We start from the raw sequence: 14,938 nt of genomic DNA, 5'->3' as shown, positions 1-14,938 counted from the left end.
GCTAAAGTTGAATTACTTCAAAAGAACTAAATCCTCAGTAAACTCATGCTAGGAGAAGACTTGCTTCATGCAGCAATATCCTTTGTATACACTGGATTTCCTTAACCATCCACTGGTGTCTGAGAAAACAAAAGACTTTCATACTCTTAAATAAAAAAACAAGAAATTCTTCACTTTCAGAGGACCACTCAGGCAGGGCAATAAGTTGCTACTTGGTTAGCAGTCTTCGCAGGAAAAAAAACAACACTACTCTTAAAAAACTAATATGATAGCTATTGTGGGGGTCATTCTAACCAGTGGTAAAGCGTCCTCTGACATAATGTTGATGTTCTTGAAACACCTAGCTCTTTTAGGAGTTACCTGCAAATTATGAAACTTCCTAAAGAGCTTCACAGTCAACATCGTTTTTCTAATGTTCTTTATGATGCCAAAATGTGGAGCATTTCTATGTCCTGTGGAAAGCGAGGGACGCCTGACAAGCTTTGCTAACCGCGGAGAAAAACGAAGCAGAAATCCAGAACGGAGAGCCTTACCAAGATGAAGGCAAATGACAGCGGCTTTATTCAATTTGCATATAGCACAGGTGCTCCAAAGTACAAAAAACATGCTTGTAAAACAGATATTTTTATAAACATAAATTTCCATTCACCACTATAGTTTTGAAATTTCCCTCTCCCCAGGGATCTCTTTGCTGGGCAGGGAAGCTCCAAGGCTCCCAATGGTTCTGGAGAGGTGGTCCGAGGGAGGGAGGGAGGGAGGGAGCTCCAGGGGCTGTGCCTTCCTCTGGGTGTGCAATGATGGAATGTGGTGAACAAAGGGATGTCCGAGAGCCTACTTGACAGGATTATGTAGATGCCACTGTCCACAATGGGAGTTGTCCCAGACATCACCCCATGCCAAGAGACAAAGAAGGAGTCCCTAAGATGTATTTTCAGTGATGGGATCATAACCACAGTTTTGCCTTGGAACTTTGTCTTGCAGGGTGGCAGAGAGCTCCAAAGAGGAGCTGACAGGCAGCTGGTATCGGGATTCCTGCTGAGGCCCAGAAATGTCTTTTGTCCCACTCAGGTTCTCATGAGTGGAAGGTGGAATCTGGAGTGACTCAGAAAAGGTTACTAGAGTTCACAGACTCATGAACATTTGCCTTCATTTTATAGTTTTTAATAGTAATGAAAAACAAAATGATAAAAAAGTAGAAATAGAAAACAGACTTGACATGTTGCTTTGTGCTAATAATTCATAGCGGGGGAGAGAAAGGGGTGAGGAAGAGGGGTTTCGCCATAGCCAAGCAGCAGCTGGAAGGGCCATTAGTGGTGTTTGTTGTATTTTGGCTCCTTCTCTCATGTGCACGTTCATACAAAAGAGATTAAGAAAAAGCAAAAAATAAAATAAAAATGGAGGCATATACAGTAGCGAGGGAAGGGATACATGGTAGCAAGGGAACTGAGGTGTTTGTGCTACTTTGTAGTCATCTGGCTTGGCTAGGGAAAGGGAAGCTAGCCGGTCGATCTCTGCTAGCCTTGTGGAGATCCATTCCAGCAGCCAAGTTCTGCTTGAACAGCTGAGCTGGGAGGGGAGGGAGCCCCCCTGTAGGGCACGGGGGCAAGAACGTGGGGCTGCTGTTGATCTTGAGGAGGCTTGAGGAGAGGTGGTGGGACAGGGGGCGTTTCCAGCTCGTCTGGCCCTCCGTCCTTGGGAAAACTACTAATTATTGGGAATAATTTATGCGTATCCTTTATTGGGGGGGAGGAGGTCTGGGGGTCTTTGATAATATTTAGATTCAGAAGTACCACAACAAATCTTCCTCATTATTGTCTCTTGAATAGAATGCTTGGTTATGAATACTTATTTGAAGAAATAAGGTCCAGACTGAAATTGGATTTGAGAGTACCATGTATGTCAATCAGTTGCTAGCAATGGAAGAGGGGTGTACATTTGTTTTATATTCTGCATGAAAGTTTTTATCTAGTTAGTCATTGGACCCACCTTTGGGACTCAACTCCTCCCTAGAGTTAGGTTAAGTTTAGTTTCTGTTGGCATTCTGGAACTTGAGATTCTGCCCTTTAAGTAGAGTTCATGAGAGATTTCTAGCACTGTATGTTAAATTATCCACAGAAAGTGCCACAACATGACAGGATGAAGGAATGCAAATATCTAGGCACCATGCCTCAAACCAATTGAACCACATGAGTTAACTTCATTTTCTTTGCTATTAGTAAACTTGCTTACAGGACATTGCAACTCCCAGCTGAAATGACTGTTACCAGAACGATCTTTAGACCTAGTTTTTTATTATCTCACAGTAGGATTCAAAACCTGGAAATGTTTTAGGTTTACTTCGTTTCATGAGAGTAGTGAGTCGCAGGGTTATTAACCAGAGGTTCTTTCAACTGTTCAGGATGCAAGAACTCACTGGTAAAACTATAGCTTTTTCTATAAAAGCACAATGAATCATTGTCGCTATTGAAATGCCTTGGAAAAATTACAATAAAGTTGTATTTCAAAAAGGCAAAACACTTGTTTCATGGAAATGTCTTGCATTGCTAACTCAGAAAGTAGAATTTCCTAAGCATGTCTTAATTGTTTGAATTATATTATATTGTTTAAATATAGTGTCTCTTAGAGAACAAATTTGACCACTATTGCTTTTTTCCCCTCAGGACCTTCTGACACTTTCAGTAATGTTAAAAGTTTATTTTAACTACTTTTTAAATCAAATGTTTTTTGTAATTACTTATGCATCTCCATTCTGATTTCTGTCTTTAAAAATCAATTTTATTATGTACAGTAGAACCTGTACTTAAGAGCATCCCAACTTAAAGAGGATTTTGAGTTAAGAGCTGTCAACTGGCCCAGGTTTTGCTTTGACATAAAAGTAGAATTTTTAATTAAGAGGTAGTGCGAGGGGGAGTGCTAGCACGAGAGTACAGGGCTTTAGGGCTTCAAGAGAGCGGCCTCAGTGCCCCGTGCTCTTGTCCTCTTTGGAAGACTGCTGTCTGCTTTGCTCTTGTCTGTTCTGAGAGACTTTGGGTTAACTGATTTTGTGTGGTTTTTATTCCTGGTATGTTTGGATTCATTAAGAAAGAGAGGGACAGGGAACATGAAAGGAAGGGAAGCTGGAATGAGTACAGTATGAAGAAAATGATACTTCTGCCTCTTCACTTTGTGCTTCTATCATTGTGCCACAAGTTTGTGCTTCTGCCATTTTAAAGTTTATCTTTATTTTTTATTGTTCCATGTGAATGTGCAAGTATGCATTATTTGTTATTTATAAACTACATTTTCTTATCTAAAAACAAGTAACAAAAATAGAGGGAGTGGTTCGGGCTGGTGGAATAGATTAATAGCATTGCAATGAGAAATTTGCTATGAGATAAGAGCATTTTGACTTAAGAGCTTAGTCATGGAATGAGTTAAACTCTTAAGTCAAGGTATCATGATATATTATTTTATTTCCAAATGCTTTGTGTCATGGGGGGATTCCCTTGACCCCAAATCAACAACAGTATTTCAGTGAAGGATTTTCTTGTAATATTACATTTTAAAGCATAAAAGTACAACAGATAAGTGAAATATACACACTCATACACAAATTTGGTCTTTCAGATAGGATTCCCAGAAACACTCTGCACACACTAGGTTCCTTTAGATAACTCCCAGTAACTGCTTCTTTCTCACTTACAACAACTGCTACTTTGAGAAAGGCCCAGGCATTTCCCATTCTCTAAGGAAGAACTACCTTCCCTCTTTCAAAACATTCTGAAAACATCAGCTATTTATTTTCAGGTCATTAATTCCCATTGAATTAAAAAACTTTATTATATTGGACCAATCAATATCTTACCAAAAAAAAAAAAAAACAGCTTTCCAGTCACAATAAAAATTGTGCTTCCATTTTTTTGTCCTGTTAAAAGCAAAACAAAACTTCTCTGTTCTTGGTATTTCACTATCTTTAATCAGCCCATAGGGGGGCAGTGTAATATCACACTTATTCTGAGTCTTCTGAGAAGAAATTACCAATAATTTTAATGTGGAAACTAGAGCCATAAAAGCCAGGCAGCAGAAACTGTAAAGTGCCAATAAAGCAACTATTCTGGATTCCTCAAGTTAAATTGGTTATATGAAACTGCCTTGGCCCTTCTAAAAGTAATTTTCTCTTGCAGACTCAAAACAGATATGGGGAAACACCCTTAAAATCTCACAGCCAGAAGAATTGCAGGAGCTGTGGTCCAAACAATATTTTTTCCAATCTTCAGGGTTATCAGCTAGCTGATTCAGAAAGTTGTCCTTTCTGCAAATGCATTATCTTACTTATAAATGCCAGCATGACCTATTCCACACAACCCGCAAAGCAAATTATTGTTTTTCCAAGTCTTGGCATTATTTTAAAATCAATCCTAAGAAGGCTCAGTTATAATAGGTAAGAAACAAACAAACAAACATAGTGTATATTTTCAAATTTCTTTTGGTGAATAACCATGGTGTGCTTAAAGAAAACTGGAACTGCTTTTATTTATTACATCAAGTCAATTGTTTGTTTAGCCAAGTTATCCTTTTTAATAGAAATAAGCAGCCAGACTTGTGAGATCGCAACATGCCAGACCTACATTTCACTTTGTAAGGCTACACTCAGGAGGGGAAATGTTCCACCACAGCTCTCATTGTTGTCCTAGCCATGCCAACCATTTTGCTCTGGGAGATTATCAATATCCTAATACCTCCACTTGTTGCTTGCTCTTCATTTGATACCTATCATGTCCCTGTTTGGGTCTTTGTACAGATTGGGCAATAAGTCATTCTTGCATCCCTGGTGGAACTGCCTTTCCAAACTTGTTAATAGTTGTAGCAGTTTGATACTTTTAGTTTAACAGAAGTGACACAAAGTAGTGAATCAGTATTCCGTTTGCCTTGTCACAGTATTTCAGAGATCTGAAAAGCTGCAACTCTATAGATGTAGACAGTAGGCTTGCTCAAATAATTCGTTTTCCCCGTTTACCATTATTGCTTCGTTATTTTCGTTTGTTTTGAAGCAATATTGAACCTTGGTTGTCCACACGCCTGGATATCGCGGTTTTGAACCGCGATTGGCCGTTTTCCGTTATGGCGCCTTTTTTTCCGTTTTTAAAAAATGCTTTGGCAAATCATCCAAACTTGTTTAAGTCCACTGGGGCAATCTAGTGTGTTGTTTGCACCTTGTAGCCAATCAGAGAGCACGTTTAACCAGGGGGAGGGGCTGGTAGGACGTCCTTAATGAAAACAGCGTGCACACGCCTCGTGGCTCAGTCGCACTGGGAATTTTGGAGAGGGTGGAAGGGAGAGTTTGGTGCAGGCACTGGCAGGCAGGAAAGATTGCTGCGTCACAGCATGGCTGTGTGAAGACCGGGAGAAAAGGTGGGGCGGCTGGCTGAGTTTGGGTGGTGTGTGTTAGTTGGGTCTTTCTTTTTCTTTTATTTTTGCAAAGGGCTGTCCTGTGGGTGTTTTTTTCCTGGCGCCATTTTTCTTCTTGCGGGCGGGGTGGGCTTTCTCCTTTCTTTTTTCCACGCAAAAGTGTTTTTTGGAAACAAGGGATCCGAGCCAGGGACGCTTCCTGATAATCCAAAGCCAAGTTTGGGAAAGAGTTGCATATCCCATACTTCCCTGTACAAAATACAACTCCTTTTGGGGAAAGAAGGGGGTGCCTTTGTCCCTTCCCCAGTCTCAAACACAAGCGGGGCTGCTTGTGTCTCAGCCAGGGACGCTTTCTGATAATCCTAAGCCAAGTTTGGGAAAGAGTTGCATATCCCATACTTCCCTGTACAAAATACAACTCCTTTTGGGGAAAGAAGGGGGTGCCTTTGTCCCTTCCCCAGTCTCAAACACAAGCGGGGCTGCTTGTGTCTCAGCCAGGGATGCTTTCTGATAATAATCCTAAGCCAAGTTTGGGAAAGAGTTGCATATCCCATACTTCCCTGTACAAAATACAACTCCTTTTGGGGAAAGAAGGGGGGTGCCTTTGTCCCTTACCCAGTCTCAAACACAAGCGGGGCTGCTTGTGTCTCAGCCGGGGACGCTTTCTGATAATCCTAAGCCAAGTTTGGGAAAGAGTTGCATATCCCATACTTCCCTGTACAAAATACAACTCCTTTGGGGGAAAGAAGGGGGTGCCTTTGTCCCTTCCCCAGTCTCAAACACAAGCGGGGCTGCTTGTGTCTCAGCCGGGGACGCTTTCTGATAATCCTAAGCCAAGTTTGGGAAAGAGTTGCATATCCCATACTTCCCTGTACAAAATACAACTCCTTTGGGGGAAAGAAGGGGGTGCCTTTGTCCCTTCCCCAGTCTCAAACACAAGCGGGGCTGCTTGTGTCTCAGCCAGGGACGCTTTCTGAAAATCCTAAGCCAAGTTTGGGAAAGAGTTGCATATCCCATACTTCCCTGTACAAAATACAACTCCTTTGGGGGAAAGAAGGGGGTGCCTTTGTCCCTTCCCCAGTCTCAAACACAAGCGGGGCTGCTTGTGTCTCAGCCAGGGACGCTTTCTGATAATAATCCTAAGCCAAGTTTGGGAAAGAGTTGCATATCCCATACTTCCCTGTACAAAATACAACTCCTTTGGGGGAAAGAAGGGGGGTGCCTTTGTCCCTTCCCCAGTCTCAAACACAAGCGGGGCTGCTTGTGTCTCAGCCAGGGACGCTTTCTGATAATAATCCTAAGCCAAGTTTGGGAAAGAGTTGCATATCCCATACTTCCCTGTACAAAATACAACTCCTTTTGGGGAAAGAAGGGGGTGCCTTTGTCCCTTCCCCAGTCTCAAACACAAGCGGGGCTGCTTGTGTCTCAGCCAGGGACGTTTTCTGATAATCCTAAGCCAAGTTTGGGAAAGAGTTGCATATCCCATACTTCCCTGTACAAAATACAACTCCTTTTGGGGAAAGAAGGGGGTGCCTTTGTCCCTTCCCCAGTCTCAAACACAAGCGGGGCTGCTTGTGTCTCAGCCAGGGACGCTTTCTGATAATCCTAAGCCAAGTTTGGGAAAGAGTTGCATATCCCATACTTCCCTGTACAAAATACAACTCCTTTGGGGGAAAGAAGGGGGTGCCTTTGTCCCTTCCCCAGTCTCAAACACAAGCGGGGCTGCTTGTGTCTCAGCCGGGGACGCTTTCTGATAATCCTAAGCCAAGTTTGGGAAAGAGTTGCATATCCCATACTTCCCTGTACGAAATACAACTCCTTTGGGGGAAAGAAGGGGGTGCCTTTGTCCCTTCCCCAGTCTCAAACACAAGCGGGGCTGCTTGTGTCTCAGCCAGGGACGCTTTCTGATAATCCTAAGCCAAGTTTGGGAAAGAGTTGCATATCCCATACTTCCCTGTACAAAATACAACTCCTTTGGGGGAAAGAAGGGGGTGCCTTTGTCCCTTCCCCAGTCTCAAACACAAGCGGGGCTGCTTGTGTCTCAGCCGGGGACGCTTTCTGATAATCCTAAGCCAAGTTTGGGAAAGAGTTGCATATCCCATACTTCCCTGTACAAAATACAACTCCTTTGGGGGAAAGAAGGGGGTGCCTTTGTCCCTTCCCAAGTCTCAAACACAAGCGGGGCTGCTTGTGTCTCAGCCGGGGACGCTTTCTGATAATCCTAAGCCAAGTTTGGGAAAGAGTTGCATATCCCATACTTCCCTGTACAAAATACAACTCCTTTGGGGGAAAGAAGGGGGTGCCTTTGTCCCTTCCCCAGTCTCAAACACAAGCGGGGCTGCTTGTGTCTCAGCCAGGGACGCTTTCTGATAATAATCCTAAGCCAAGTTTGGGAAAGAGTTGCATATCCCATACTTCCCTGTACAAAATACAACTCCTTTGGGGGAAAGAAGGGGGTGCCTTTGTCCCTTCCCCAGTCTCAAACACAAGCGGGGCTGCTTGTGTCTCAGCCGGGGACGCTTTCTGATAATCCTAAGCCAAGTTTGGGAAAGAGTTGCATATCCCATACTTCCCTGTACAAAATACAACTCCTTTGGGGGAAAGAAGGGGGTGCCTTTGTCCCTTCCCCAGTCTCAAACACAAGCGGGGCTGCTTGTGTCTCAGCCGGGGACGCTTTCTGATAATCCTAAGCCAAGTTTGGGAAAGAGTTGCATATCCCATACTTCCCTGTACAAAATACAACTCCTTTGGGGGAAAGAAGGGGGTGCCTTTGTCCCTTCCCCAGTCTCAAACACAAGCGGGGCTGCTTGTGTCTCAGCCAGCGACGCTTTCTGATAATAATCCTAAGTCAAGTTTGGGAAAGAGTTGCATATCCCATACTTCCCTGTACAAAATACAACTCCTTTGGGGGAAAGAAGGGGGTGCCTTTGTCCCTTCCCCAGTCTCAAACACAAGCGGGGCTGCTTGTGTCTCAGCCAGGGACGCTTTCTGATAATCCTAAGCCAAGTTTGGGAAAGAGTTGCATATCCCATACTTCCCTGTAGAACTGGAAAGTACAGGTATCCCCTTGAAAACCAATAAAACTAACTAAATGTTATAGACTGCGCTTTTGCGACAGTTAATTGGCCAGAATATAACACGTTGCCAATCAAGATTCAACAAATATTTCCCACCAGTAACACAACACCTTACCATCATCCCTTCTGTTACCTGAAAACACTCCCCTTGTCATGAAGCGCTCAGCTGTACGCGGGTCTGGGGGAGCAAGTCCTGCTAGTGGTCAAGCCACAGCCAGGACACTGTGGGGGGCCAAAAAAGTTAAGGTGGGTCCCATCCGTCTGGAACGCCGAACTATGGGAGTGGGTGGACTTGATGAAGAAGCTGGCTGTTCTAATGCAGAAAGTTCACAGGCATCCACCCGGAGCCGGTTGTCGTATGGAGCTGAGACAACTGGACGATCAATGGAACATACAGGTGTTGCCGTCATGGAACTACAGGTGGTGGATGAGGATATAGATAACCCCACCCCTCCACCCGCTACTGACAGTGAGGAGGAGGTAGAGGAGGTACTCCCATCAAAACGTAGACTTTCTCATGCTGCTGAAAGGGTGCCCACGACTCCCATCTCTGAGGGCGTCGCCACAGTGGCTGTGGGGAGGCCAAGGTCATTTATTTGGGACCATTTCCATGTCCACTCTCAGAGTGCTACTTTGGCAGTTTGTAGACACTGTGGGGCAAATATCAGCAGAGGCAGAGACACGAGACATCTTGCGACCTCGGGGTTGAGCTCTCACATGAAGTGACACCATCCCTCCATTTCGCTAGGAGGGGGAACTGCAAGCCCTTCCAGTGGCAGCCTTAGCACGCAAAGTTCTCCTGGTGAAGATGGTGGAAGGCAGACACAGTCCACCTTGGAGGATTGGGCCATTCCATTACCCAGAAAGAAAACGGGGGAAACATTACTCACACCCCAGCAGATAACCCAAACTGTGGGAGAGATGATTGCCCTAGATCACCATCCCTTCCGCCTGGTAGAACAAGAAGGCTTCGTACGCCTTATGAAACGACTGTGCCCCCGCTACAAAATCCCCTCCCGTCACACCTTTTCCAGAAAAGTAATCCCCGGCTTGTACGAGGGCTGTAAGGAACGCATTATCCAGATGTTGCGTACCGCCATGGGAGGACACATCCATTTTACCTCTGATATTTGGTCAAGCTTGGGAGGAGGCCACTCCTACCTCTCTCTCACGGCACATTGGTGGGAGAAGGAAGGCACTATGGATACATCCCATCGTTGGGCACTCCTCGCATTGGAGGTAGTTGATCGTGATCACAAGGCAGAGACCATCTGCAACTATCTGGAAAACATGATGGGGGAATGGATGCAGTGTAGGCCGGAAGAAATGAGGAGGGGCTTTATGGTGACGGACGCTGGTAAAAATATGATCAAAGCGGTTGAAAGTGCCGGGTTTCAGAATGTGTCCTGCATGGCTCACTTGCTTCACAATACCGTCAAGGAAGGTTTAAAGAGCCAGGAAGAGCAGTCGGCCAGCAACACAAACATCTCCCTGCTGATCGAGCGCTGTAGAAAGATCGCAGGCTACTTCCACCGGAGCATCAAGGCAGCCCGGCAGCTGAGAGACAGGCAGAGCCTTGAAGGCCTCCCGCAGCACAAGCTGCTCCAGGACGTCTCGACTCGGTGGAATTCAACCTTAAAAATGCTCGAACGCATGGTCGAGCAGCAGAAGGCGGTACACGGCATCTCCCTCACTTTGGTTGCGCCTGTTAGCAAGCTTGTTCCAACTAAGCAAGAGTGGGACACCATCTCCCAGCTAGTAGACGTACTAAAGCCATTCAAACATGCCACTGAGACCCTTTCGGAATCAAAAGCCCTTCTGAGCCAGGCAGTGCCCATGGTCTTGAGGCTAAGGAGGCACCTAGAAAGGCTTGGGGCCGGTCGAACACTGGACTCCCTGGCTGGACCGCTGACACCGCCGGTCCAGGAGGTGGTGAGGAGGTTGTCCTTTGCTGTACGGAAACGCCTAGAGCCACTTCTTTCCAGCAAGGTCCATATGCTGGCGGCCTTGTGTGATCCACGGCTAAAGTACAACGTCTGCCCAAAAGACTTTACCGTGTGGAAGGCCCAACTTGTTGACCTTGTGAGGGAGGTCTTTGCTGCCAGGGTGGAGGAAACGGGCACAGCGGCCCCTCTTCCAGAAATGCCTGTCACCCCCAGCACTAGCGCTAGTGGCGAGACTGAAAGTCCCGGGGAGCCGGTAGGGGGTTGCCGTAGGGATACGGATCTCCAGCCGCGAACAGGAAACGTTTTCTTTGCAGAGACGGTGGCCATACTTGCCTGCTCTGAAGAATCCTCTTTGCTGGCTTCTGCTCAAAAGGTAGACTCGGCCGAATGCTCGGTCAACAGATACTTTGAGGAGCCTCCAGAGATAATTTCTTGTGATCCATTGTCCTATTGGGCTTCACGTGAACACATGTGGCCGGATCTGTCGCACGTAGCCCGCCAGTTCCTCAGCTGTCCTCCCACCAGCGTCCAGAGCGAAAGGGTCTTCAGCCTAGCGGGAGATGTAGTCACGCCCCACCGCAGCTTGCTGGACCCTCAAAAAGTTGAGAAACTTGTTTTCCTGAAGGCCAACCTTCCTGTGTTGAATTTCCCAGATTTGGATTTTGAGACCGACTGCTCCTAGAGCAACAGTTCTCCTCCTTTAAGCAACTCTGCTTCAGAGTAAGTTTGGCCAATTTTTTGGGCGGCCGGGCGGGGGGGTGGCCCCTTTGGACTCTGTCCAACAACTCTCTCCTCTATCCTACAATGCTTTCCTCTCTCTTTTCCCTTCCTTTCTCCTCTTTTTCATCACTCAACGTTGCCCACTGTCGTTTTTGGGTTCATCCATCTCAAGGGGCCGTTTCCCGAATCAGTGAATCATGGAATCATAGAAAAGTAGAGTTGGAATAGAACTCATGGGCCATCGAGTTCTCCCCCAAGACAGACGCAGGAAGTTTCATTCAAAGCATCCCCGACAGATGGCCATCGAGCCTATGCTTAAAAGCTTCAAAAGAAGGGGCCTCCTACACAGTCCGGGGGAGACAGTTCCACTGCCGAACAGCCATCGCGGAGAGAAGTATCTTTCATTTGTCCCTGTTGAACTTAATATACTTTTGGCCCATCTCTGTATTTGGAAGTTACAAAACGTTTTCTCTCCTGTAATACTGACTCTGTAGAGGTAGAAGGATATTCTGTGGAAAATTAGTCCATAAAAGCCAAGGTAGGAAATGCTTCCTCTTTGTGTTTTGTTCGGATTTCATTCAATTCCCTTTTTTTTGGGGGGGGGGGGCAAAAAATATTTCCATCATGAGCCATGACTGTTAGGTCTTCTCCAGATCCTCGCAGTTCCTGTACAGAAAGAGCACTGTTATATTTGATGTGGATACTTCAGATAATCATTTTAGGTGTAGGAATATGCCAGACTCTCACTTTACAGAGGTATCTGTCCATCTGAACCTTTGAGGATGTCTTTATCCGCTGGGATTACTACACCTCGACCTTGGCCATAAATTCTCTAAATTTTCATCTTTCACTGTCCCATCGGCTTGAGCGGGTGTGGTCGCCGCAGTGGCCATGGGATGGCCGCCTTTGGGTCCCCTAGCCCTCTGCACGCTTACGCGGAGGGTGCCTTTATAACTCGGAGGGGGGAATCATCAAAGACAGTGGGACACCTCCGCCTTTGCCAGCATTTCTCCAAATGGTTGTCTAGTGTCCCTTCTCCTTTATATGCCGTGGTCTACGCTGTGGTCGTTAAACGGCCGCTTTTGGGTCCCCTCCCCCTTTGACCTGGCACGCAGAGGGTGCCGTTCCCCCTTCAGGACGTGTGCCTTGCGGCTGCTTTCAATGTGTGGGCGCAGGTTACGCCGAGTGGGAATTGCCTTTTGCTGGCTTGTTGGTAAAACGATAGAAGAGGTACACGCCCTTCCCCTTGGGTGGTGGGGTGTTGGTGTGGGTAGAGGCTTAAGTCGCAAAAACAAAAAACTTTGTGGGAGGGCCGGGCCGAACTCTCAGGGATGCATGCCGGCCAACTGTGGCCGGCTCAGGGTGGGGTCTTTGCTGCCCTTTGTTTTTTCTTCTTACTTTTCTTTTCTTTTTGCTGCCTCGCGGACTACGTGACGCCAGACTCTAACTTTACAGAGGTATATGCCGCTCCCCCTTCTGGGCGTGTGCCTTTGCGGCTGCTTTCAATGTGTGGGCGCAGGTTACGCCGAGTGGGAACTGCCTTTTGCTGGCCTTTTGGTCAAACGATAGAAGAGGTACACGCCCTTCCCCTTGGGTGGTGGGGTGTTGGTGTGGGTAGAGGCTTAAGTCGCAAAAACAAAAAACTTTGTGGGAGGGCCGGGCCGAACTCTCAGGGATGCATGCCGGCCAACTGTGGCCGGCTCAGGGTGGGGTCTTTGCTGCCCTTTGTTTTTTTTCTTACTTTTCTTTTCTTTTTGCTGCCTCGCGGACTACGTGACGCCAGACTCTAACTTTACAGAGGTATATGCCGCTCCCCCTTCTGGGCGTGTGCCTTTGCGGCTGCTTTCAATGTGTGGGCGCAGGTTACGCCGAGTGGGAACTGCCTTTTGCTGGCCTTTTGGTAAAACGATAGAAGAGGGTGGAACGATCAAAGACAGTGGGACAGTCTCCCATCACCCTGAAAGGCTGTGATTGACGCTGTTGCTGCGGAACGGCCGCCTTTGGTTCCCCTTGCCCTCTGGCTGCGCACGCACACGGTGCCGTTTGCCCTTCAGGGCGTGTGCCTTTGCGGCTGCTTTCAATGTGTGGGTGCAAGTTCCGTCTCGTGGGAACTGTTTCTTGCTGGTCTGTTGGTAATAACGAGGGTGGAGTGATCACAGACTGTGGGACAGTGTCCCATTCACCTTGAAAGGCAGTGTACTCAACGTTGTGGCCGCAGAACGGCCGCCTTTGGTTCCCCTCGCCCTCTGGCCGCGCACGTGCACGGTGACGTTTGCCCGTCAGGGCGTGTGCCTTTGCGGCTGCTTTCGAGGTGTTGGCGGAACGTTTCGCCGAGTGGGAACTGTTTTTTGCTGGCCTGTTGGTAAAACAATAGAAGAGGGTGGAATGATCAAAGACAGTGGGACAGTCTCCCATCACCCTGAAAGGCTGTGATTGACGCTGTTGCTGCGGAACGGCCGCCTTTGGTTCCCCTTGCCCTCTGGCCGCGCACGCGCACGGTGCCGTTTGCCCATCAGGGCGTGTGCCTTTGCGGCTGCTTTCAATGTGTGGGTGCAAGTTCCGTCTCGTGGGAACTGTTTCTTGCTGGTCTGTTGGTAATAACGAGGGTGGAGTGATCACAGACTGGGGGACAGTGTCCCATTCACCTTGAAAGGCAGTGTACTCAACGTTGTGGCCGCAGAACGGCCGCCTTTGGTTCCCCTTGCCCTCTGGCCACGCACGCGGAATCACTGAAAGAAGTGGGACACCTTGGCCTTTACCACTTCTCCAAATTGTCTTCTTTTACTGTACCATTGCCTTGTGCGGGTGTAGTCGACAGCATGTGATGATAATCTTACGCAGAGTAAGAAGTAGAGAATCAATCCACTCAGAAACTCTTTTGCTATTAAAAACAATTACTTAATTATGTCTTCATGTTTCCTTTGGAATCAACATTTGTGCTTTGTTTCTACTTTGAATTCATTTCTACTCCATTACACACAATATCTTTCATAATTGTACTTCCTCAAGTTTACTTTAACTGTATACCAACAGAAGTCATTTCCCTCTATCCAGCTCATCTGCAGGAGAACTTTAATAACCCCTGTAAAACACACTAGTCTTCCCTGAAGTGCAACTCCATGGAAACATGAACCTAACATCAGAGCCTTAAAACCTTCCTCTTCCAAAAAGCCTTAGAGGTCTGTGTGGTCGTTTGTAGCCTATTTAAGAATTGGTGGCCAGGCCAATAGTATTTCGCACTGTATTGTTTTTTAACTGTCAAACTACCTCCTCTTCAGTCCTCGGACTAGAGCCGTGTTTTTACACCACTGTTTTTTAAGCTGGTTATGCTGTATGCTGACTGTGACTTCAGTTTTATCTTATGTCTTATTGACCCAACATGAACACAGAAGAGTCTCACTGATCAAAGCTGAACGGGCCTACCTGAGCTGAAATAAGTAAATTTCTTGGATTGGACTTGTGGAAGAAAAGCATATAACACATCATATGAGGTTATGATTTTCCTAATAAATCACCATAAATTCATGTAATACAACCAAGGAGACATAAGAAGTCGTTCTATATGCTGAAATGATATGTTGCTATTGCGTACTTTATGAATTTGGCTGCAAAATATCACAATGTAATGGAATCATTGACTACAGAAATGGCTAGATTTTTCCAGAGGCTTGACGGTTTGCGGTTATGGAGTGTATCTTTGTGTCATGGGTTGTGGGGGGTGGGCGTGGGGCCGGCCAACAGTGGCCGGCCGCCCTGGTCTAAGGGGAGTGGTCCCACATTTCAAAAGCAGACGTAAAGAAAGCATGC

This window comes from Anolis carolinensis, chromosome 4 (genome assembly GCF_035594765.1).
Source record: "Anolis carolinensis isolate JA03-04 chromosome 4, rAnoCar3.1.pri, whole genome shotgun sequence".
NCBI classification, from domain to species: Eukaryota; Metazoa; Chordata; class Lepidosauria; order Squamata; family Dactyloidae; genus Anolis; species Anolis carolinensis.
The sequence above is the reverse complement of the archived record's forward strand: the minus strand, read 5'-3'. Positions refer to the sequence as shown.